Source organism: Eubalaena glacialis, chromosome 2 (assembly GCF_028564815.1).
Source record: "Eubalaena glacialis isolate mEubGla1 chromosome 2, mEubGla1.1.hap2.+ XY, whole genome shotgun sequence".
In the NCBI taxonomy this organism is placed as follows: Eukaryota; Metazoa; Chordata; class Mammalia; order Artiodactyla; family Balaenidae; genus Eubalaena; species Eubalaena glacialis.
Window position 1 is genome coordinate 106,336,853 of NC_083717.1, and position 24,772 is coordinate 106,361,624.

Sequence of the window (24,772 nt, forward strand, 5' to 3'; positions counted from 1 at the left end):
CAATTTGTTCGTTAAGTCCAACAAAGTTAGCCTAGATACCCAACTAACACAATTGGCTATATAGTACTAGACTGTAATAGGTTTATAATAGTTTTCACACAAATAATACATAAAAAACAAACACGAAAAATAAAGAAAACATTTTTAATCTTACAGTACAGTACCTTGAAAAGTAGAGTAGTATAGTACAACAGCTGGCATACAGGGGCTGGCATCGAGTGAACAGGCGAGAAGAGTTACTGACTGGAGGAGGGAGAGGTGGTGGGATCACCAGCAATAGGAGATGGAGAGCAAGCTGCAATTCACTCACGCCCGACACTGTCAGCACAGATTCTGGTTCCTTGCTGGATTCAATTCTATCTACCCTCTTGAAAAAACGATCCAGTGATGTCTTATTAGCTCTTTTTTTCTTGTCAGAAATGACACGGTAGCACTGGATTGCATTCTGAATGGCTGCTGCAACCTTCGTGTACCAGTCTACATTCGGGTCCTGTGCCTCAAAAACTAACAGTGCCACCTCAAATAAAGAAAATCCCCTTGCCATTTCCTGCATCATGAATCTCTTCGGTTCTTCAGTTACTTCTTCTTCCTCTTATCTCTCTTCGTCCTTTCTCTGGGCCTCCAATTCCATCAGGTCTTCACTAGTATGCTCTTCGTGTTGCACAGCCAGGAGTTCAATGAAGTCGTCCTCTTGCAGATCTAGCTCCACCTTCTCTCTGAGGGTCACTAAGTTGCTGAAGAGCTCTTTGGACTCCTCATCCACCTTCTCAAATCCACGAAAATCATGAACAAAGGTTCTTCCAAACCCCATTCATGGTGATGGCCATAACCTCACACCAAGCAAAGTCAATGGTTTTTATGGTCTTGTAGATGTTATAGTCCTTCCAAAATTGTCGCAAGATTGTTTCTGATTCGTCACTTGCCTTTACTGCCTGACGAAAAGTGTGACGTAAATAATATTTCCTGAAAGTCACTATAATTCCCTGGTCCATAGGTTGGATGAGTGACATAGTATTCAATGGCAGATGCACTACTTTGACGTTGGGATGAAAGTCATCCATGAATGGGGGGTGGCCCAGAGCACTGTTGAGCAGCAAAAGAATGTTGAATGGGACATCCTCCTCCAAGCAATATTTCTCTACCTCTGGGATAAAGTGGTGGAAAAACCAGTGCTGGAAAATGGCCTGTGTAATCCAGGCTTTGGGGTTACTCTTCCACACAACAGGAAGAGAGCCCTTGACTATGTTTTTAAGGGCTCTTGGGTTCTCTGAATGATAAACTAAGAGAGGCTTCAGCACTGCCACCAAACAACAGAGTTAGCCTATCCTTTGCTGCTTTGTAGCCTGGCAACCACTTTTCCTCCTTACTGATATAACTTTGGTCTGGCATCCTCTTCCAGTACAGCCCTGTCTCATCCACATTGAAAACCTGTGCCTTCATCAATAATTTCTCAAAGTGTTTCTGGAAATTCCTGGGCAGCTACCATACCTGCATTCGCTACTTCACCACATACTTTTTTTTTTAATTGGAGTAAAATTGCTTTACAATGTTGTGTCAGTTTCTGCTGTATAACGAAGTGAATCAGCTACATGTATACATATATCCCCTCCCTCTTGGACCTCCCTCCCACACCCCCCCCCATCCCACCCAGCTAGGTCATCACAGAGCACCAAACTGAGCTCCCTGTGCTTTATAGGAGGTTCCCACTAGCTGTCTATTTTACACACAGTAGTGTATTTATGTCAAACCTAATCTCCCAACTCATCCCACCCTCCCCTTCCCGCCCTGTGTCCACACATCCTTTCTCTACATCTGCATCTCTATTCCTGCCCTGGAAATAGGTTCATCTGTACTATTTTTCTGATCCCACATATATGCAGTAATACACGATATTTGTTTTTCTAGTTCTGATTTACTTCACTCTGTATGACAGTCTCTAGATCCATCCACATCTCTACAAATGACCCAATTTCGTTCCTTTTTATGGCTGAGTAATATTCCATTGTATATATGTACCACAACTTCTTTATCCATTCGTCTGTCGATGGGCATTTAGGTTGCTTCCATGACCTGGCTATTGTAAACAGTGCTGCAATGAACATTGGGGTGCATGTGTCTTTTTGAATTATGGTTTTCTCTGGGTATATGCCCAGTAGTGGGATTACTGGGTCATATGGTAGTTCTATTTTTAGTTTTTTAAGGAACCTCCATACTGTTCTCCATAGTGGCTGTATCAATTTACATTCCCACCAACAGTGCAAGAGGGTTCCCTTTTCTCCACACACTCTCCAGCATTTGTTGTTTGTAGATTTTCTGATGATGCCCATTCTAACTGGTGTGAGGTGATACCTCATTGTAGTTTTGATTTGCATTTCTCTAATAATTAGTGATGTTGAGCAGCTTTTCATGTGCTTCTTGGCCATCTGTATGTCTCCTTTGGAGAAATGTCTATTTAGGTCTTCTGGCCATTTTTGGATTGGGTTGTTTGTTTCTTTAATATTGAGCTGCATGAGCTGTTTATGTATTTTGGAGATTAATCCTTTGTCCGTTGATTCGTTTGCAAATATTTTCTCCCATTCTGAGGGTTGTCTTTTCATCTTGTTTATGGTTTCCTTTGCTGTGCAAAAGCTTTGAAGTTTCATTAGGTCCCAATTGTTTATTTTTGTTTTTATTTCCATTACTCTAGGAGGTGGATCAAAAAAGATCTTGCTGTGATTTATGTCAAAGAGTGTTCTTCCTCTGTTTTCCTCTAAGAGTTTTATAGTGTCCGGTCTTACATTTACGTCTTTAACCCATTTTGACTTTATTTTTGTGCATGGTGTTAAGGAGTGTTCTAATTTCATTCTTTTACATGTAGCTGTCCAGTTTTCCCAGCACTACTTATTGAAGAGGCTGTCTTTTCTCCATTGTATAGCCTTGCCTCCTTTGTCATAGATTAGGTGACCACAGGTGCATGGGTTTATCTCTGGGCTTTCTATCCTGTTCCATTGATCTATATTTCTGTTTTTGTGCCAGTACCATGTTGTCTTGATTACTGTAGCTTTGTAGTATAGTCTGAAGTCAGGGAGTCTGATTCCTCCAGCTCTGTTTTTTTCCCTCAAGACTGCTTTGGCTATTCGGGGTCTTTTGTGTCTCCATACAAATTTTAAGATTTTTTGTTCTAGTTCCATAAAAAATGCCATTGGTAATTTGATAGGGATGGCATTGAATCTGTAGATTGCTTTGGGTAGTATAGTCATTTTCACAATATTGATTCTTCCAATCCAAGAACATGGTACATCTCTCCATCTGTTGGTATCATCTTTAATTTCTTTCATCAGTGTCTTATAGTTTTCTGCATACAGGTCTTTTGTCTCCCTAGGTAGGTTTATTCCTAGGTTTTTTATTCTTTTTGTTGCAATGGTAAATGGGAGTGTTTCCTTAATTTCTCTTTCAGATTTTTCATCATTAGTGTATAGGAATGCAAGAGATTTCTGTGCATTAATTTTGTATCCTGCAACTTTACCAAATTCATTGATTAGCTCTAATAGTTTCCTGGTGGCATCCTTAGGATTCTCTATGTATAGTATCATGTCATCTGCAAACAGTGACAGTTTTACTTCTTCTTTTCCAATTTGTATTCCTTTTATTTCTTTTTCTTCTCTGATTGCCGTGGCTAGGACTTCCAAAACTATGTTGAATAATGGTGGTGAGAGTGGACATCCTTGTCTTGTTCCTGATCTTAGAGTAAATGCTTTCAGTTTTTCACCATTGAGAATGATGTTTGCTATGGGTTTGTCATATATGACCTTTATTATGTTGAGGTAGGTTCCCTCTATCCCACTTTCTGGAGAGTTTTTATCATAAATGGGTGTTGAATTTTGTCAAAAGCTTTTTCTGCATCTATTGAGATGATCATATGGTTTTTATTCTTCAATTTGTTAATATGGTGTATCACATTGATTGATTTGCATATATTGAAGAATCCTTGCATCCCTGGGATAAATCCCACTTGATCATGATGTATGATCCTTTTAATATGTTGTTGGATTCTGTTTGCTAGTATTTTGTTGAGGATTTTTGCATCTATATTCATCGGTGATATTGGTCTGTAATTTTCTTTTTTTGTAGTATCTTTGTCTGGTTTTGGTATCAGGGTGATGGTGGTCTCATAGAATGAGTTTGGGAGTGTTCCTTCCTCTGCAATTTTTTGGAAGAGTTTGAGAAGGATGGGTGTTAGCTCTTCTCTAAATGTTTGATAGAATTCGCCTGTGAAGCCACCTGGTCCTGGAATTCTGTTTGCTGGAAGATTTTTAATCACAGTTTCAATTTCATTACTTGTGATTGGTCTGTTCATATTTTCTATTTCTTCCTGGTTCAGTCTTGGAAGGTTATACCTTTCTAAGAATTTGTCCATTTCTTCCAGGTTGTCCATTTTATTGGCATAGATTTGCTTCTAGTAGTCTCTTAGGATGCCTTGTATTTCTGCGGTGTCTGTTGTAACTTCTCCTTTTCCATTTCTAATTTTATTGATTTGAGTCCTCTCCATCTTTTTCTTGATGAGTCTGGCTAATGGTTTATCAATTTTGTTTATCTTCTCAAAGAACCAGCTTTTAGTTTTATTGATCTTTGCTATTGTTTTTTTTGTTTCTATTTCATTTATTTCTGCTCTGATCTTTATGATTTCTTTCCATCTGCTAACTTTGGGTTTTGTTTGTTCTTCTTTCTCTAATTCCTTTAGGTGTAAGGTTAGATTGTTTATTTGAGATTTTTCTTGTTTCTTGAGGTGAGATTGAATTGCTATAAACTTCCCTCTTAGAACTGCTTTTACTGCGCCCCATAGGTCTTGGGTCATTGAGTTTTCATTTTCATGTGTTTCTATGTACTTTTTAAATTTCCTCTTTGATTTCTTCAGTGATCTCTTGGTTATTTAGCAGTGCACTGTTTATACTCCATGTATTTGTGTTTTTTACAGGTTTTTTCCTGTAATTGATTTCTAATTTCATAGCACTGTGGTTGGAAAAGATGCTTGATACGATTTCAGTTTTCTTAAATTTTCCAAGGCTTGATTTATGACCCAAGATGTGATCTATCCTGGAGAATGTTCTGTGTGCGCTTGAGAAGAAACTGTATTCTGCTGCTTTGGGGTGGAATGTCCTGTAAATATCAGTTAAATCTATCTGGTCTATTGTGTCATTTAAAGCTTGTGTTTCCTTATTTATTTTCTGTCTGGATGATCTGTCCATTGGTGTAAGTGGGGTGTTAAAGTCCCCCACTATTATTGTGTTACTGTCGATCTCCCCTTTTATGGCTGTTAGCATTTGCCTTATGTATTGAAGTGCTCCTATGTTGGGTGCATAAATATTTATAATTGTTATATCTTTTTCTTGGGTTGATCCCTTGATCATTATGTGGTGTCCTTCCTTACCTCTTGTAACAGTCTTTATTTTAGAGTCTATTTTATCTGATATGAGTATTGCTACTCCAGCTTTCTTCTGATTTCCATTTGCATGGAATATCTTTTTCCATCCCCTCACTTTCAGTCTGTATGTGCCCGTAGGTCTGAAGTGGGTCTCTTGTAGACAGTATGTATATGGGTCTTGTTTTTGTATCCATTCAGCCAGTCTGTGTCTTTTGGTTGGAGCATTCAATCCATTTACATTCAAGATAATTATTGATATGTATGTTCCTATTACCATTTTCTTGTTTTGGGTTTGTTTTTGTGGGTCTTTTTTTTTTAATATTATCTATCTATATATATATTTATTTTCTTTATCTGGCTGCATTGGGTCTTCAGTTGCGGCACACAGGCTCTTCTTTGCAGTGTGCAGGCTTCTCTCTAGTTGTGGTGCACAGGCTCCAGAGCATGCTGGCTTAGTTGCCTTGCAGCATGTGGGATCTTAGTTCCCCAACCAGGGCCCAAACCTGCATCCCCTGCATTGGAAGGCGGATTCTTAACAACTGGACCACCAGGGAAGTCCCTGCCTTTTTCTTCTCTTGTGTTTCCTGCTTAGAGAAGTTCCTTTAGCATTTGCTACAAAGCTGGTTTGGTGGTGCTGAATTCTCTTAGCTTTTGCTTGTCTGTAAAGCTTTGATTTCTCCATCGAATCTTTTTTTTTTTTTTATAAATCTTTTATTTATTTTATTTATTTATTTTTGGCTGTGCTGGGTCTTCGTTGTTGCACACGGGCTTTCTCTAGTTGCAGTGAGCGGGGGCTACTCTTCGTTGCTGTGCGCGGGCTTCTCATTGTGGTGGCTTCTCTTGTTGCAGAGCACAGGCTCTAGGTGCGCGGGCCTCAGTAGCTGTGGCTTGCGGGCTCTAGAGCACAGGCTCAGTAGTTGTGGCGCACGGGCTTAGTTGCTCCGCGGCATGTGGGATCTTCCCGGACCAGGGCTTGAACCCGTGTCCCTTGCATTGACAGGAGGATTCTTAACCACTGCGCCACCAAGGAAGTCCTCTCCATCGAATCTTAATGAGATCCTTGCTGGGTAGAGTAATCTTGGTTGTAGGTTTTTCCCTTTCATCACTTTAAATATATCCTGCCACTCCCTTCTGGCCTGCAGAGTTTCTGTTGAAAAATCAGCAATAACCTATGGGGATTCCCTTGTATGTTATTTGTTGCTTTTCCCTTGCTGCTTTTAATTTTTGTCTTTGGATTTAATTTTTGTTAGTTTGATTAATATGTGTGTCTTGGTGTGTTTCTCCTAGGGTTTATCCTGTATGGGACTCTCTGTGCTTCCTGGACTTGGGTGGCTATTTCCTTTCCCATGTTAGGGAAGTTTTCGACTATAATCTCTTCAAATATTTTTTCAGACCCTTTCTCTTTCTCTTCTTCTTCTGGGACCCCTATAATTCGAATGTTGGTGCATTTAATGTTGTCCCAGAGTGAGACTGTCCTCAATTCTTTCCATTCTTTTTTCTTCATTCTGCTCCTCAGCAGTTATTTCCACCATTCTATCTTCCAGCTCACTTATTCGTTGTTCTGCCTCAGTTATTCTGCTATTGATTCCTTCTAGAGTATTTTTCATTTCAGTTATTGTGTTGTTCATCACTGTTTGTTCTTTAGTTCTTCTAGGTCTTTGTTAAACATTTCTTGTATTTTCTCGATCCGTGCCTCTATTCTATTTCCGAGATTTTGGATCACCTTTACTATCATTACTCTGAATTCTTTTTCAGGTAGGTTGCCTATTTCCTCTTCATTTATTTGGTCTTCTAGGTTTTTACCTTGCTCCTTCATCTGTAACATATATTTTTGTCACCTCATTTTTTTTTGATGGGTTGGGCTGGGTTCCTGTCTTAGTGACTGTTTGGCCTGAGGCATCCAGCATTGGCGTTTGCAGGCAGTTGGGTAGAGCCGGGTCTTGGTTCCAAGATGAGGACCTCCAGGAGACCTCACTCCGATTAATATTCCCTGGGGTCTGAAGTTCTCTGTTAGTCCAGCGGTTTGGACTCGGCCCTCCCACCACAGGAGCTCAGGCCCAACCCCCAGTCTGGGAGCCAAGATCCTGCAAGCTGCTTGGCTCGACCAAAACAAAAAGGGGGGGGGGGCAGAACAATAAGAAAGAATAAAAAATAAAATAAAATTAGAAAAATAAATTTATTAGAAAAAATAAAAATACAAGTGAAACAACAACAGCAAGGTAAAACAGAACCACAACAGCAAAAACAAAAAACAAACAAACCAGAAAAGGCCTTGGCTGTGGGGGGCAGGGCTTTGGTGGGAGCAGGGCTTTGGCATGGGGTGCAGCCAGAGGGGGCCTCAGAGGGCAGAAGATCAGGACCTCAGCAGGCTCCCTGGGGCCCAAATGGGTGGGGGAAACGCTGGCTCATTCCCTCCTATCCCTCAGGGGTCTCTTTCCATTCCCACTGATCTCACCGTGGGTGGGCCCCTCCCGAGCGTGGGAACCCCTCCCCTCCCCCAGTCACCCCTCAGGGGCACCGGTCCTGTCCCGCCTCCACTTCTCCTCCCCACTTCTCTCCCCCCACATCCTACCCGGTCGTTCGGGGGTTCCTCCCGTCCTCTTAGGTGTCCGAGGTCCCCCACCAGCACCTGGTAGGTGCCCTAGTTGTGAGGACATGCAAACTCCATCTCCTCCTACTCCTCCATCTTGACCTCCCCAGTTTCTCGCCATTTACCTTTACATCGTGAAGGTTGGCTCTAGCTTTGAACCAATGAAACCTGCCATGGCTGGCATGAAAAGATGCACCCTCTGATTATTTGCTGTGCTTCTTCTTTAAGTCTTCATAAAGGCTTTTAGCTTTCTCTTGAATCAGCATTAAGCTGAGCAGGACTCGAGGTTGATGCTGATCCTGCATCCACACACTGAGAAGCTTCTCCATCTCCTCCATCACCTGTCCACACTTCTTCAATATTACTGTCAACATCACTGGCAGAGCAGACTTCACATGTTCCATGATCTTGTCCTTGTTCTTTAGAATTGTGCCAATGGTGGAACGATTCATGTTATAATAATGAGTGACAGCTACCATCTTTTTGCCTCTCTCCACTCTCTCAATTATTTTCAGTTTGTTTACATTGTTATCGCTTGATGCTTCTTAGCAGTACCAGCTACATCACCGCTGCTTTTATGCTTGTTTCCGGACATCCTGGGCTTGAAATAAAGATACTGTACTACTGTACTCTATACAGTACTGTACAGTAAAGTACACAAAAGCACAACCACTTGTAGAGGATGCATGCACGTGACAATGTACGCCAGACACGTGAACTTACTTACATGATTGGACATGCAAATTCACGTTCGCATCTTTGAAAGTTCACAACTTGAAGGTTCATACTTAGAGGACTTACTGTATTCTAAATCCTCTGTGGTCATTTCAACAATCTTCACAGCATCTTCACCAGGAGTAGATTCCATCTCAAGAAATCACTTTCTTTGTTCATCCATAAGAAACAACTCTTCATCCATTCAAGTTTTATCATGAGATGGCAGCAATTCAGTCACATCTTCAGGCTCCACTTCTAATTCTAGTTCTCTTGCTATTTCTTGCTACCACATCTACTGAAGCCTTTAACTCCTCGAAGTCATCCATGAGGGTTGGAATCAACTTCTTCCCAACTCCTATGGATACTGATATATTGACCTCTTCCCATGAATCACGAAAGTTCTTTTTTTTTTTTTTTTCCTTTCGGAAGGAGGAAAGATTGATTTATTACTTGCAGCTAGTAAGGAGAACACCCAGGGATCTTTCCCAAAGCAGTGTCTCCACAAATGTTCTTAATGGCATCTAGAATGGTGAATCCTTTCCAGAAAACTTTCTATTTAGTTTACCCAGATCCATCAGAGGAATCACTATCTATGGCAGCTATAACCTTACAAAATGTGTTTCTTAAATAATAAGACTTGAAACTGTTAATTACTCCTTGATCCATGGGCAGCAGAATGGATGTTATGCTAGCAGGCATGAAAACAACATAAGGGACTTCCCTCGGTCCAGTGGTTAAGACTCAGAGCTCCCAATACAGAGGGCATGGGTTTGATCCCTGGTCAGGGAACTAAGATCCTGCATGCCACTCAGCGCAGCCAAAACAAAAAACAAAAAAAACACATGAATCTCGTTGTACATCTCCATCAGAGCTCTTGGGTGACTGGGTCCATTGTCAATAAGAGTAATATTTTGAAATGAATCTTTTTTTCTGAGCAGTAGGTCTCAACAGTGAGCTCAAAATATTCAGTAAACCATGTGGTCAACTGATGTGACGTCATCCAGGCTTTGTTGTTCCATTTACACAGCACAGGCAGAGTAGATTTAGCATAATTCTTAAGGGCCCTAGGATTTTCAGAATGGTAAATGAGCATTGGCTTTAACTTAAAGTCACCAGCTGCATTAGCCCCTAACAAGAGAATCAGCTTGTCCTTTGAATCTTTGAAGCCAGATATTGACTTCTCCTCTCTAGCTATGAAAGTCATAGAGGGCATCTTCTTCCAATATAAAGCTGTTTCATCTACATTGAACTCTGTTGCTTAGTGTAGCCACCTTCATTAATTATCTTAGCTAGATCTTCTGGATAACTTGCTGGAGCTTCTATATCAGCCCTTGCTGCTTCACCTTGCACTTTTATGTTATGGAGACAGCTTCTTTCCTTAAACCTCATGAACCAACCTTGACTGGCTTCAAACTTTTCTTCTGTAGCTTCCTCATTCTCTCAGCCTTCACAGAATTGAACAGGGTTAGGGCCTTGCTCTGGATTAGGCTTTGGCTGAAGGGAATGTTGTGGCTGGTTTGATCTTCTATCTGGACCAATAAAACTTTCTCCCTATCATCAGTAAGGCTGTTTTGCTTTCTTATCATTTGTGTATTCATTACAGTAACACTTTTAATTTCCTTCAAGAACTTTTCCTTTGCATTCATAACTTAGCTAACTGTTTGGTGCAAGAGGCCTAGCTTTCAAGTCTATCTGGGCTTTTGACTGCCTTCCTCACTAAGCTGAATCATTTCCAGCCTTTGATTTAAAGTGAGAGATGTGCAACTCTTCCTTTCACTTGAACAATCAGAGGCCATTGTAGGGTTATCGATTGGCTTAATTTCAATATTGTTGTGTCTCAGGGAATAGGGAGGCCCAAGGAGACAGAGAGAGAGATGGGGGAACAGCTGCTGGGTAGAGCAGTCAGAACACACACATTTATCAACTAAGTTTGCCATCTTATATAAGTGCAGCTTGTGGCGCCCCAAAACAATTATAATAGTAACATCAAAGATCACTGATCACAGATCACCATAACAGGTATAATAAAAATGAAAAAGTTTGAAATACTGTGAGAATTACCAAAATGTGACACAGAGACACAATATGAGCAAATGCTCTTGGAAAAATGGCACCAACAGGACTGCTCAACACAGGGTTATCACAAACCTTTAATTTGTAAAAAACACAGTATCTGTGAAGTACAATAAAGCAAAGCACAATAAAATAAGGTATGCCTATGTAAGTATGCCCTGTGCAACATTTAAAAATTATGCATTGTTTGTCTGAAGTTCAAATTTAACTGAGAATTCTATATTTTATCTGGCAGCCCTACCCTGGTACAATATAGGAGGGGACTACACAAGGGTGTGAAAGCCAAGAGGCAGACAGTGATCACTGGGGTCTGTCTTATAGGTTGGCTACCAGAGCTAAGTCTTCCCATACAACACTTTTTTTTTTTTGGCTGATCAATTTCACAGTCACTCTTTCAGTGAAACTGAAAATCAAGTCACGTTCCAAAAAAAGAAATCAGTTATAGTTTTTGTTGAGATTTCATTAAATCTACAGATGAATGCAAGGGAAATGGATATATTTATAGTATGGAGTGTTCTCAGCAAGCCTTTTTATATCCTCTATTAAGTTTTATATTTTTCTTCATCTAGGTCATGCATACTTCCTGTTAGGAGTATGCTGTTATTATAGTTTTGATTTGTGATTATAATTTTACCTATGATAGTTTTGAGCTGGTTTTCGTTGGAATATAAGACTATTATTGATTTTTGTACATTTATTTTGTAATGGCTATCTTATTGAATGTTCCTATTATTTCGAATAACTTTTAAGTTGATTCCCTTAGGTTTTCCAGGTACATTATAATGTCATCGGCAACTAATGATAATTTTGCCACCTCCTTTTCAATATTTAAACCTCTAATTTTGTTTTTTTGACTGATTATACTGTCTATCAAGCAGTTATCATTTTTATGAGAAAAACTTGAGCCTCGGAATAGTCTTCTGAATTGGGAGAAAATAATATATAGGAAAACTACTTTACACATTTTATTATTTAGATTGAGGTGTAACTGTAAGTATGATGTTTCCAGACTACCCTCCCCAAATCTGCTACACAAAAAGCTTCCCAGAATTTCACTTTGTTTAAATATCCCACATCTGCGTTGCTTTGAAAGAACTTATAACAAAGTCTGCCTTCCAGAAACAGCGGAACTTTTTCTTTACCATTTCAGGCAGACATTCAAGGGGAATTTTCACAGGACTTTAGACATGTCACTTCCCCCAAAAGTGTATTACATAAAAAGCTTTGGATCAGGAAAACAAGAATCACACACATACAGATAAATAAGGACTCCTGAAAATCCAAAATACAGTCCACAGCAGAAAAACAACATAACCTAATGGGAGAGGAAGAAGAAAAGCCCAGAGAGAGAGACAGCTCACAGGGGAATGCTCTGCCGGGCATTGGCTCCCTCTCTTAAACAACGGCTGTTAATAAATCTCTTGAGCAGTGAGAGTGTCAGATTTTTTAGCTGGGAAACAGGGGTAGCTATCTGGCCAGAAGGGAAGTTGGAGGACTTGTCTTAACTGAGTGCTGCTTTTGGGTAGTTAGCACACCGTTTTTACCTCGAATGCATATTACACAACAATAAAAATAACGTGTTTTCTAAAGATGCTCTTATTTATAATTTACAAAATTTTTCTTCTTACATATGAATTCTGATTCTGGAGGGCAGTTGTGGGTTTTATGCAAATCGGTGGGGGAAGCTAAAGCTCTCCTAGGCCACTCCTTCACACCCACAAGTCTACAAAGCACTGTTCTAAATTGTATGAAAGCATAAAGTTTAAAAAGATACGATTCTACCTATATGGGAATAGAATCTAGAAAAGAATGGATAGATGTATAACTGATTCACTTCGCCATACAGCAGAAACTAACACAACATTGTAAATCAACTACACTCCAATAAAAATTAATTAAAAAATAAAAATATAAAAATAAAATATACAATTCTTACCCTCAGAAAAGCACAATCCAAAGGTGTAAAGAGAATGTAAGGAGGGAATCAAAGAAGGTTACTGAGGTAACTAACTGTTGACTATGGGCACAGTACAGAACTACTCAACCTCCAGGTTACAAATGATAACACAGATGTTCAGGGCTAAGTTGATTTTAAAATTCTGCCTTAACACTGTGTTGATGATGGCAAAATATTCCCATGGAGGGGGGTTATAGGAACAAGGAAGGAGATGTGTCTTTTCCTAACACACCGGGTGATGTGGTCCTAAGCCATGATGAGTCTGGAGAGGCACCTCCTCCCATGTAACAGCTTTTTGGGAAACAGGTAATATGAGCTATTTCAAGTCCTATGGAGAGTTTAACTTGGGTCTGGAGGCTTGGAAAAAAAATCCAGATGGAGTGGCTTCAATTCAATACATATTTACTGGGTACATTTGTATCAGGCACTACGTTGGGGACAAAATAAGACAAAGGTCTCTATCCTCAGAGTCAATGGAAGACGTTTTCATCTCTGACATCTCAGAATCACACTCAGGATCTTACCTGTACATACTAACGCAAGGATCCACCAACACAACTGGTCTTGCATTTTCTAGAAGCTTCTTGTCTTTGAGATTGTGTGCCATTTCTGAACAGAGTACAAAAAATAAAATGTAAAAGGTGCTCTGGCATGCTCTTTAACTCTCAAATGCAGACCTCAGGGAAAAAAACCCAGAAAATTTCAGCTGATTTTGCTCTTGCTCTGTGGGAGACTGAGTTAAAGCAAATTTTAACTTAATGAACGCTAACTGTGAGCCAATTTAAAACAAATATGCCAGACCAAGCCATCCTATTCGGGCAGTAATCAAAGCAAACCCCATCTTAGCCTGGATCAGTGACACCTACCAGAACCTGAATGCCTGGGGAGAAAGACTAACTTAATTAATATTCCTCACTGAATTCTTGATTCTAACCACCATCCCCTCCTCCAAAACCTCTTTCTCTCCACGCTTTCTGCACCTGAGAAAATGGCAACCCATCCTCCCAGCCACTTGCTCTATCTGGACACGTTAACACATCTGCTCTAGACAATGACCGAGTCCAGACCATGACCAAGTCCTGTCAACTCTACCCTCCAGTACATCTTGAATTTGCTTACTTCTCTCTCCCCTACCAGTACTGTAACCCAAGTCATGCATATCTCCCACCCAGACAACTGCATTAGCTTCCAAGCTGGTGTGCTTGCTTCTACCCTGACCTCTATCAAATTCCTCAGATACATATGTGATTTAACTTGTTTATTGGCTATTTCTCCCCTCAGAATGTAAGCTCCGTGAAGACAAAGACCCCTTCTGATTTTTTTTTACTGGGGTATTCCTGGTGCCTAGCACAGTACCTGGCATACAGTAGGCATCAATAAGACTTGAGAGGATAAATGAATGATAGAAGTCCTCCTGTCCACACAGACAAGTAAGGTTCAGAGTCCATTCTCTTAAGAGTCTTTTTTCCCTCAGAGCCACATGAGCCATTCCTCAAAGAGAACTGTCTTTTTACTTCCTTCCTTCATTGTACGGTGATCTTTTAGCAGAGTCTTTTAGGAAAAAATCAGAGTGAGCTCTGAAAGAATCCAGACAGAGCCTGCCTCTTCCTAATGCTTTGGAAAGAGATGACATTTTATGAAGAAAACAAAACAAAACAATCTTAGACCTTTTGAGGCATTACTGCCATCTGGGGGCAATAATATTAATCTGCAGGCAACCAAGAACTTTTCCCTCTGCCTACTAATTGTCTCAATTTTTCTGAAATTTAACAATGATTTTAACCTTGGTATGAGTCTCTTTTTATCCATCATGCCTTCTATTCTGGAAACATATGTCCTTCAGTTCTAGGGCATTTTCTTGAATTATTTCATTGATATTTTTCTCCCCATTTTCTCTTTTGGGAATTCTTATAATTTGGATGTTAGATCTCCTGAATTGGCTTTTAACTTTCTTATCCTTTTTCTCCCATGTTCCTCCTTTTTTTGTACTACTTTTTTAGAGGCGATATTTCTGGCTCCACCAAAATATCTCCAAAACAACCTTTGGCAAAACAAAGCTGAGGGACTTCCCTGGTGGCACAGTACTTAAGAATCCGCCTGTCAATGCAGGGGACATGGGTTCGAGCCCTGGTCTGGGAAGATCCCACATGTCATGGAGCAACTAAGCCCGTGCGCCACAACTACTGAGCCTGTGCTCTAGAGCCCACGAGCCACAACTACTGAGTCCACGTGCCACAACTACTGAAGCCCGTGCAACTAGAGCCCGTGCTCCGCAATGAGAAGCCACCACAATGAGAAGCCTGCGCACCGCAACGAAGGGTAGTCCCCACTCGACGCAACTAGAGAAAGCCCACGCACAGCAACGAAGACCCAACTCAGCCAAAAATTAAAAAATAAAAATAAATAAATTAAAAAAACAACAACAAAGCTGAGTTTATTCTTACTGAAGGAAGGGACAGCACTAACTTGATGGAGTCTTAGCCTCTTGGAGGGGGGAGGGCAAAGCTTAGTTATTTCTGAGGTTTTGCAACCTGGTTTAGGGCAGGTCTTTCAATGCTTGGGCTTGATTAGGATTGGACAAGAATAATAGTTTAGTGTTGGTGGTCCCAGCAAGGAAGGATTTTGAGACGCAGATTCAAAGAGTCTAGGGGAGTAAACTGTTCCTTGATGCTATCTATTGGTAAGCTCAGCATTTAAATGGGTTTGGGGGAAGGACATTCCCAGAATAAACAAAATTATTTACATCTGTCATTGCCTTGTGAAAAAGTTCCCTGTAATAATAAAGTTACACTTGAGATGAGTGGAATAGTAAGTCTTGTAAATGCAAACAATAAGCTGTGTGGGTACAGATGGTTTCAGTTCTCAGGGGTCTCCTCACCTTATTTTCCTTCCTTTCTGTTGAATTTTTCACTTCTACTATAGTATCTTCAATTTATGAGTCTTTTTTCTTCTGAAAGCTCCTTTTTAAAGCCTTCTTTCTTTGGGGAGACAAGGGTATCAACAAGGACAGAAAATAGAATTTTTTAAAACAAGTTTCCCTGCCAGCTTCATTGCCTCAATGTCCTCTGAGTTCCTTTTGGTGTCTGTCTTTCATGCTGGGCCTTTCCTGGATTGTCTGAGGGTGAGCCTTGTCTGTCCGTGAGGAGCAATGAGACCAACAGCAGGGGTGAGGCAGGGTAGGAGGCCGGGCCAGTCAGTACAGGATGATTGTACTAGGACTGCAGGGTTTTGCCCGTCTTGGGCTGGAAAGTTTTCCTACTGAGGAATTATCCAATTGCCTGTGGGTCAAGGAGGGCATGGAGCAAGCCTGGTTGCCAGCGTTCTCAGAGCTGTGTTGCAGAAGGGGGCTGAGATATCACCATCCAATACTGAGGTTCACTTAATTCCAATTTTCATTACAGTATCTCTGTCCTCAGCTATGCCTCTTATTTTTTTGTCTCACGCACACTCCCCCTTTCAGAGACATCTAGTACCTCCACCACCTAATCTTTCCTGGGGGTTCTAAAAATTGGCTTGTTATGGCTTCCCCACTAATAGCTTAGTGAATTACTACTCTGCTAAGTCAGTTTCCACTCTTCCAAAATGTGGTTGCTGTCATCTGCTCACCCAGGTTCTTTGTCTTGTGGGTTTATGCATTTTGAACTTATTCCTTTAGAAGACTTTGGATAGGCAGCAGAGATAAATGAATGTGTTCATTCAACCACATTTAACTAGGAGTCTGCATTATATTCCTAAGGTTCCCTCCAACACTAAATACTGTGATTTTAAGTGCATTTTTGTTAAAGCAAGAGTGAACATAGTTGGGAATGATACTGGAGCAAGTACAACTTAGGAATCTCATGTCCAAATGCATTAGGAGAAGAGAGGTAATTAGCTTTTTTTCCTCCCAATAATCAGTCTGGGAAGGCTTTATGGAAAAAGCAAAATTTGAGGAACTATTTATATGATAAGAAATACTCATTTTGACACAGAGTAGATGAAAAAATATTTTAATAACTAAACCTGAGGACTTTTTATTTATACATTTTAAAAAGCAGCAGGAGTGGAATAAAAGAGAAGTTGAGGGAGCCTACAGCAAACTTATTCTTGATCCAGAATGCAACAGGGACCTACCATCAGACTTTAGGCAGTGAAATGGTATCAGAAAGGCGTGAAAAGAAAGATAACGTAGGAAACTTTGGTATCAATTATAAGGATAAATTGAGGGAGGAAGAGACAATACTAAAAAAGAAGAAGAAGAAGAAGAAGAAGTTTTTTAAAGAAATGGAAAAGCCAATCTTCTAAAATTCATAGCGAAATGCAAAGGACCTTGATCAGCCAAAACAATACTGAGAAAGAAGAACAAAGTTGGAGGACTCCCTCTCCAATTTCCAAACTTACTATATGGCTATGGTAACCTAGAACAGTGTGCTACTGGCATAGGATAGACATATAGACCAATGGAATATAACTGAGAGTCCAGAAATAAACCCATACATCTATGGCCAATTGATTTTCAACAAGCATGCCAAGACTATTCGACAAGGAAAGAATAGTCTCTTCCATAAATGGTGCTGGGACAACTGGATACCCACACTCCTACTTCATATGATATATCAAAATTAACTCAAAATGGATCAACAGCCTAAATATAAGAGCTAAAACTATAAAACTCTTAGAAGGATGCATATGGGTAAATCTTCAGGACTTTGGATTCAGAATGCATTCTTAGATATGACACAAAAAGCAAAAGCAACAAAAGAAAAATGGATAAATTAGACTTTATCAAGATTGAAAACTTTTGTTCATCAAAGGACATCATCAGGAAAATGAGAAAGACAACCCAAAGAATAAGAGAAAATATTTGCAAATCACATGACTAATATAGAGTCTAGGGACTTCCCTGGTGGCACAGTGGTTAAGACTCCACACTCCCAATGCAGGGGGCCTGGGTTCGATCCCTGGTCAGGGAACTAGATCCCACATGCATGCCGCAAATAAGAGTTCTCATGCCACAACTAAGGAGCCCGCATGCTGCAACCAAGGAGCCCTCGAGCTGCGACTAAGGAGCCCACCTGCTGCAACTAAGACCCAGCACAACCAAATAAATAAATATTAATAAAAAAGAGTCTAGTATTCAGAATGTATAAAGAACTCTTACAACTCAACAACAAAAAGATAAACAACCCGAAGTAAAAATGGGCAAATAACTTGAATAGACACGTCTTCAAACAAATTATACTGGGACTTCCCTGGTGACGCAGTGGTTAAGAATCCGCCTGCTAATGCAGGGGACACGGGTTCAAGCCCTGGTCCAGGAAGATCCCACATGCTGCGTAGCAACTAAGCCCGTGCGGCACAACTACTGAGCCTGCGCTCTAGAGCCTGCGAGCCACAACTACTGAGTCCGCGTGCCACAGCTACTGAAGCTCGCACGCCTAGAGCCCATGCTCCTCAACAAAGACAAGCCACCCCAATGAGAAGCCCTCACACCGCAACGAAGAGTAGCCCCTACTCGCCGCAACTAGAGAAAGCCCGCACGCAGCAATGAAGATCCAACGCAGCCAAAAATAAGTAAATTAATTAATTTTAAAAAATTAACCAATGGCCAACAGGCACATGAAAAGGTGCTCAGTATCATTAATCATTAAGGAAATGCAAATCAAAACCACAAGATAACACTTTAAGTCCATTAGGATGACTATTTTTGAAAAGTGGAAAATAATTGTTGGAAAGGATTGGAGAAATTGGAACCCTTGTGCGTTGCTGATGGAAATGTAAAATGGTGCACCTACCGCAAAAAATAATTTGGTGGTTCCTCAAAAAGTTAAACATAGGATTACCATACGACCCAGCTATTCCACCCCTAGGTATACTGTATACAGAGGAATTGAAAACAGGGACTCAAGCAAGTACATGTACATGAATGTTCACAGCAGCATTATTCACAAAGCTGAACGGTGGAAACAGTCCAAATGTCCGTCAACAGATGAATGGATAAACAAGTTATGGTACACACATACGCACAATGGAATTTTATTCAGCCATAAAGAGAAATGAAGCACTGATACATGATACAATGTGGAGGAACCTCGAAAACACTATGCTTAGTTTACGCCAGACAAAAAAGATCACATGATTTTACTTCTGTGAAATACCCAGAATAAGTAAATCCATAGAGATAGAAAACATTCTGGAGTTGTCAGCAACTTGGAGGAAGAAAGAGTGAAGAATGACTGCTTAATGCGTAGGGGGTTATCTTTTTGGGGGGTGTCAAGGAAAATATTTTGGAACTTGATAAATGTGGTGACTGAATGATACTGTGAATGTTCTAAATGTCACTGATTTGTATACTTTAAACTGGTTAATTTTATTATGTGAATTTCACCTCAATTAAAAAAAAGGGGGAGATGCTGAAAGACCCACCAAAAAGGCCTTAGGAGTAAGATAGAAAAAAGCATAGTGACACAAATACAAAGAAAATCAAAACAAGGAATTATAAAACTGAGAATTTCACCCTGGAAACAATGATGGATATGAACATTCTTAGCTCAAAAAAAGGGAGCAGAGTGTACATAATCACCAAAAAAGCAAATGCAAGGATTTTCTCATTGGCAGAGCTCTGGGAATGCTGGTGGAATAGGTGAGACGAGTGATTATCTAAGATTCACTAAGATACTGAAGGGCAAGAAACCTAGAGGGAATAGAGATAGGGAAGAACCCTGCATTTCTGAGAACAAGGGAATTTGACAGAGATATCTCAGAATGGTTTAAAAGTGGATACAGGGAAGACTAGAAAAGAAAAACTATTACCCTGAGGATCAGGACCTACAGTCAGGATATCGTAATAAAAGATAGGAAGACACTGAATACCTAACAGAGACTATTCAAGCTTTAAAACTTACATCTATCTAAGTAATTTGTGAGGAAACCTTGATTATATTACAACTACACATTGTGTATATACTGTACAGTATATACACATACTACAGTACATATGCATTGGAGCTCTATGAGTTGAACTACAGTGGACAGACTGGAAGATGTGAGGATTCACAAAGCAGTAATCTAACATTTTAATTCTCAGAAAATAGTGTTGAAAGGTTAACCTAATGAGTGTATAAAGGTATGAATACAAAGGTTTATTGCAGCGCTGATTCTTTTAGAAAAAGAAAAAAATTGAATCAAAGTGAATATCTACCAGAATGGAAAAGGATAATTTACGGTACCTCCATACAATGAGATATTATGAAGACATTTAAAAGGGTGAGGTAGATTTTTACATATTGGCTTTGAAAGAGGTCCAAAACATAACTAAGTGGGGAAAAAAGCATAATGTAGAGCAATATATGCACAAGAGTTTCCATTTTTGTAAAACCAAAGCAAACGAAAAGTCCCAAGGAACAAGTTCTATAAATGCATATGTTTGTGTTAGCCTAGAATAAAGTCTAGAAGACCACACACACAACTGTCAACAGCGGTTACCTCAGGTGGTAATGATTGACAGACTGTGCTTAAGTTAATATGCCCGCAGAATAGTGCCTGGCACATAGTTAATGCTCATTACATGTTAACCACTATCATTTTCACTTTATATACTTTGACACTGAATTATTATAAAAATTACTTCTGTAATTTAAAAAAAAAATGCTTGCAGAATGAGAAAAACAAATGGCCAAAAACATACGAAAAGATGCTTAATCTCATTAAGAATCAAGAAAATACAAATTAAAACAACAACATCATTTCTACCCATTAGATTGGCAAAAAATAAAACATTTATGATATCCATTTTGTTAAAAGTTTGACTGAAGCAGCATTATCATGCACAACTGGTGAAAAATCAATTTATATTATATTTATAAAGGTTTAAACATGTATATCCTTTGATCCAGCAATTCCACTTCTAGAAGTCAATCCTAAAGATATAGTTGCCATATACACAAAGTGATGTGTATAAGAATGCTCACCCAGCAGTGAAAAACTGAAAATAACCCAAATATCTATCAAGGAATGAAATTAAGTCACATGGAATATTATGTAATCATTAAAAAGAATAAGATACAGCTGTATATATCAAATGGAGAATTCTCTAAGATGTTAAGTGAAAAAAAGTAAGTTGTGAATCTGTGCCAGGTAGTTTATTGCTCCTTAGCTCCAAATCTACCCTTCTTTGCCCGTTTTGTGATCCTGGACTTTGTAAGCATTTTTCCTTTGCCCTCTGATATGATTTTAACCTCTACCAGTAGAGGGCGCCGGAGGAACTCTCATGAGGAACGGGTAGGCTTCTCCGTGCCTGGGTGCTTGCCTACCATCAAGTTTCAACAGCACCCCTGTGGGTGTCTTCCCAATGAGTTCCCTCAGCATCCCTGTGAGCAGCTTCCCAGAATCGTAGTGGCTTCCTGGCGAGTTTCATCAGCCCTCCAACTCGGCATTCCAGCACATCCAGTTTCCTGCATGCCAGCCCTTCAGTGGGCAGCAACTCAGCAAACTTTGTCATCCAGTGACATAAACCGTCACATACTCTCCCATATAGTCCAATTATCAGTCTTGGAGGAAAAGAGGGCCTCTTCCAAATTCTTTCCTTCCTTGAATGCTTTGCCTCAACCCTGGAGGTAGTGGCTGCTCCCTATATCGGCTATCGAATTCTTTTAGAGTTCTCTTCACCCCTTAGTAGTTAATTCCCTATTACTAGTTAATAATTCTCTATGTCAAACTTACTCTATTTGATGTGTGGTTTCTGTCTCCTGACTGAGACCCTAGCTGGATACAGTGTCTCATTTATGTTTTTAAAAACCTGTGTGTGTATTTGTATGCACATACCCACCCCCCCACACCTGTGTAAATGTACAGACGATATGGAATACACCAAATTATTAACAGTGATTATTTCAGTAAAATAAGTGGGATACAAGGATAAGGTAAATAAAAGGATTTTCTCATTTACTCTATATACATCTCTTGTTTTAATTTTTTACAATAAACATTAATTCAGGTATTATATAATTAAAACACATATATAATATTTAAATATATAATATTAATATATATTAATATATAATATTAATATATTTTAAAATATGGTATATATATGGTAATTACGTATAAAATGCCAATTTCTGGGACTTAAATTATATAATTTAAAACAAATATATATTTTTAATATATATAGAGAAGGTATATATTTTTTATCTATATGGCATATATATGGACATATATATATATATCTCATGCCAATTTCTGGGAATTAAAATTGTAGATGGCTGTTTCATGACTGACGTTTGCCCCTGAAAAAATAAGCTATCTAATTATAAATAGAAAAAAGAATAAATTATAAAAAGGCAATGAATAGTACGAAAAGGACAAATTCTAGGTGATAAGGATTTGAGATTATTGCATGATATCAAGAGATGCCAGAAATCATGGCACTGGTCATCATGTCAAGAGTTGCACATGCAGGAAAAATGGTAATAGGAAGATGGACAACTCCAGCTTCATGATATTCAATTTAAATAGAAGTTAGTAGCTACAGTATAAGAGGACACTTATACATTTAAAGCCTTCCTAAGCCACTCCTAAAACCTGAGGGCCTTGAGTAGAAGGGAACCTAATAGATTAAACCCTGAAGTGCCAGCAATTGTCATTCCAATAATTTCCAGCTTTATTTCTCAACTTTCACCCTTGCCTAATTGCCTATTCCACAGTAGCCATAGCAAAATCTACTGCTACAGTCAGAACTGTAAAGTCAGCATTCCCTAACTCCTAATTTAGCAAGGAAGCCTAAAATATAAACTTTCCTTGAAACTAAAGTGTTTTATGGCCAAATGGAGGAACTGAACTTGAGGTAGCAAAGTAGATACATGGGCCATTTATATACAGTATAGATAACTGAACTTGTGATAAGTATGAAGAGCCTTAGACTTAAGACATGGAAACTTTGGTGTGGTTAAAAAAAAAAAAAAATCATGGCCCTGCCACTATCTAGTAATTCTTTTTTTTGTACTTAATCAGTTAGGCAGGCAGGTTTTAGAGTCAGATCTCCTGGGATCAAATCCCAGCTATACCACATATTAGCAAATTAATCACTCAGCCTGTTTCCTTATTTGTAAAAAGGGAACAATAGTACCTACAGCCCAGGTTTTTGAAGAATACGTATAAGACATGCACAGCACCTGGTGCTTACTAAGGTCGCAATACATGTCACGTTCACCTTTCCGAGTCTCTGTTATTTTTGTTTTTTGGGGTTTTTGTTTTTGTTTTGTTTTTACCTAAAAAATGAGGGGTCCCCACTAGATTATCTCAAAAGTCCCAAACCTGCCGTACCAGTCTGTAAGTCTACACGATCAGGATGGGTTTCTTAGGCAGCGGCGGGCTGGGAGGATGTACAGAAAATAGTCTAACATAAAAGTCAACGAAAGAAAAATTTTCAGAAAGGTGGCAGATAAATCAGTAGAAACTGTCTTCCGGGAGTATACGTTAGAGAATGTGTCGGAGGAGTCAAAGTGTCAGGTATCCTGTAAAGGAAGAGGTAAGAAAAGATGCTCCTTTCTCAAAACTAGAGGATGTGAGGGGTAATCTTGCAGTGACTTAGAGGTCGAATCTGTTTATCTGTTAGTCTAATGCTTTGAGTAGAATGGCAGTCCCAGTCAAAGGAACCTAGGAAAAGTCCCATTATCAGCTTCGTCTTAAAGGGCCAAACAGCACTTCTGCACTCACCGGGTAATTTGCATGCCGAGTGAGGCAGAAAGTGTGGCTAGGTTAGTGATCATATGACAGCTCTCTTCCAGGCTTTGCTTTACTGCCTCACTCGGAATGAACTCCTAGGGCATCCCGTAAGGTGGGTTATCCTACTCTTCCCATTCCCCTTTCAACGCCCCGTCTGCACTCTCCCTTCCCCGTCCAGTTGGTCTCACCACGCCGCCCGGTCCCCATCCCTCCCTCACTCCCTCCCTCTCCCCATTTCTCCGGACCCTCCCAAACTCTCACCCTCTGTTTCTTTCCCATCGTTTCCTATTTCCCATTTTCTACGGTCGTAGCCCCCCCCCCCCACTTTTCTTTACCACCCCGTACACGCTGTTTTCCCGCGCTCACCTTGCTCCAGCCGACCGCAGCCGGCCGACCCACGGAGGATTGAAGGCAGAATTGCGAGCGCCGCAGAGGCCCCGCCCAACGCGCGTGGACGTCCCGATTCTCCCGCCCCCTGAAGGCGCAGTCCGAGAGCGATTGGTCCCCAGGGTGCGCCTCCCAGGACTGGCAGCTCTTTCCACCCAACCGACGTGTCCAGCCTGCCAAGGTCCGGACAAGGCTCGTTGTTCCTCTTCCAACCTTTCAGTCTGTTCTGCGGGGGGTGGTTTTAGTACGATCTTGTTTCCTTGCGAGGAGAGCTGCACCCAGATTTGCTTTACACAGGAGACGAGTCAGAATTAGAAAGCCTGCCCTTCCTCTCCAAATTGTCTCCATGTTCATGTGTGTTGGCCCAACTTTTAAAGAAGTCCAACAAACTGATTCATAGCCATGGACTGAGCTGCATGATGATAATAGTAGCTAACACTCCAAACTTACTGTGCCACAGACACTATTACAGACGCTTTATAAGAATTAGCTAATTTCTCTGTAAGGTAGATGCATATTATCTCCATTTTACAAATGAGGAAACTAAGTTACAGGGAGGTTAAGTATCTTGCCCATGATCAGCTTAATAAGTGAACTAAAACTAGAACACAGGTGGTCAGATTTCCAGCTTTATTTCTCAACTTTCACCCTTGCCTAATTGCCTATTTCACAGTAGCCATAGCAAAATCTACTGCTACAGTCAGAACTGTAAAGTCAGCATTCTCTAACTCCTAATTTAGCAGGGAAGCCTAAAATATAAAATTTTCTTGAAACTAAAGTGTTTTATGACCAAATGGAGGAACTTGAGGTAGCAAAGTAGATACATGGGCCATTTATATACAGTATAGATAACTGAACTTGTGATAAGTATGAAGAGCCTTAGACTTAAGACATGGAAACTTTGGTGTGGTTAAAAAAAAAAAAAAATCATGGCCCCGCCACT

The 24,772-nt window shown here is 40.0% G+C and overlaps 1 long non-coding RNA gene across 1 annotated transcript; it reads right to left on the reverse strand.

The window, feature by feature from the left end:
• Positions 1–987: 987 nt before the first annotated feature.
• Positions 988–23,849, reverse strand: LOC133085241 (uncharacterized). The gene is made up of 3 exons (XR_009699543.1): positions 23,809–23,849; positions 13,263–13,347; positions 988–1,083 (listed from the first exon to the last, which is right to left on the reverse strand). It is a non-coding gene; the product is annotated as an uncharacterized LOC133085241 (long non-coding RNA).
• Positions 23,850–24,772: the final 923 nt, after the last annotated feature.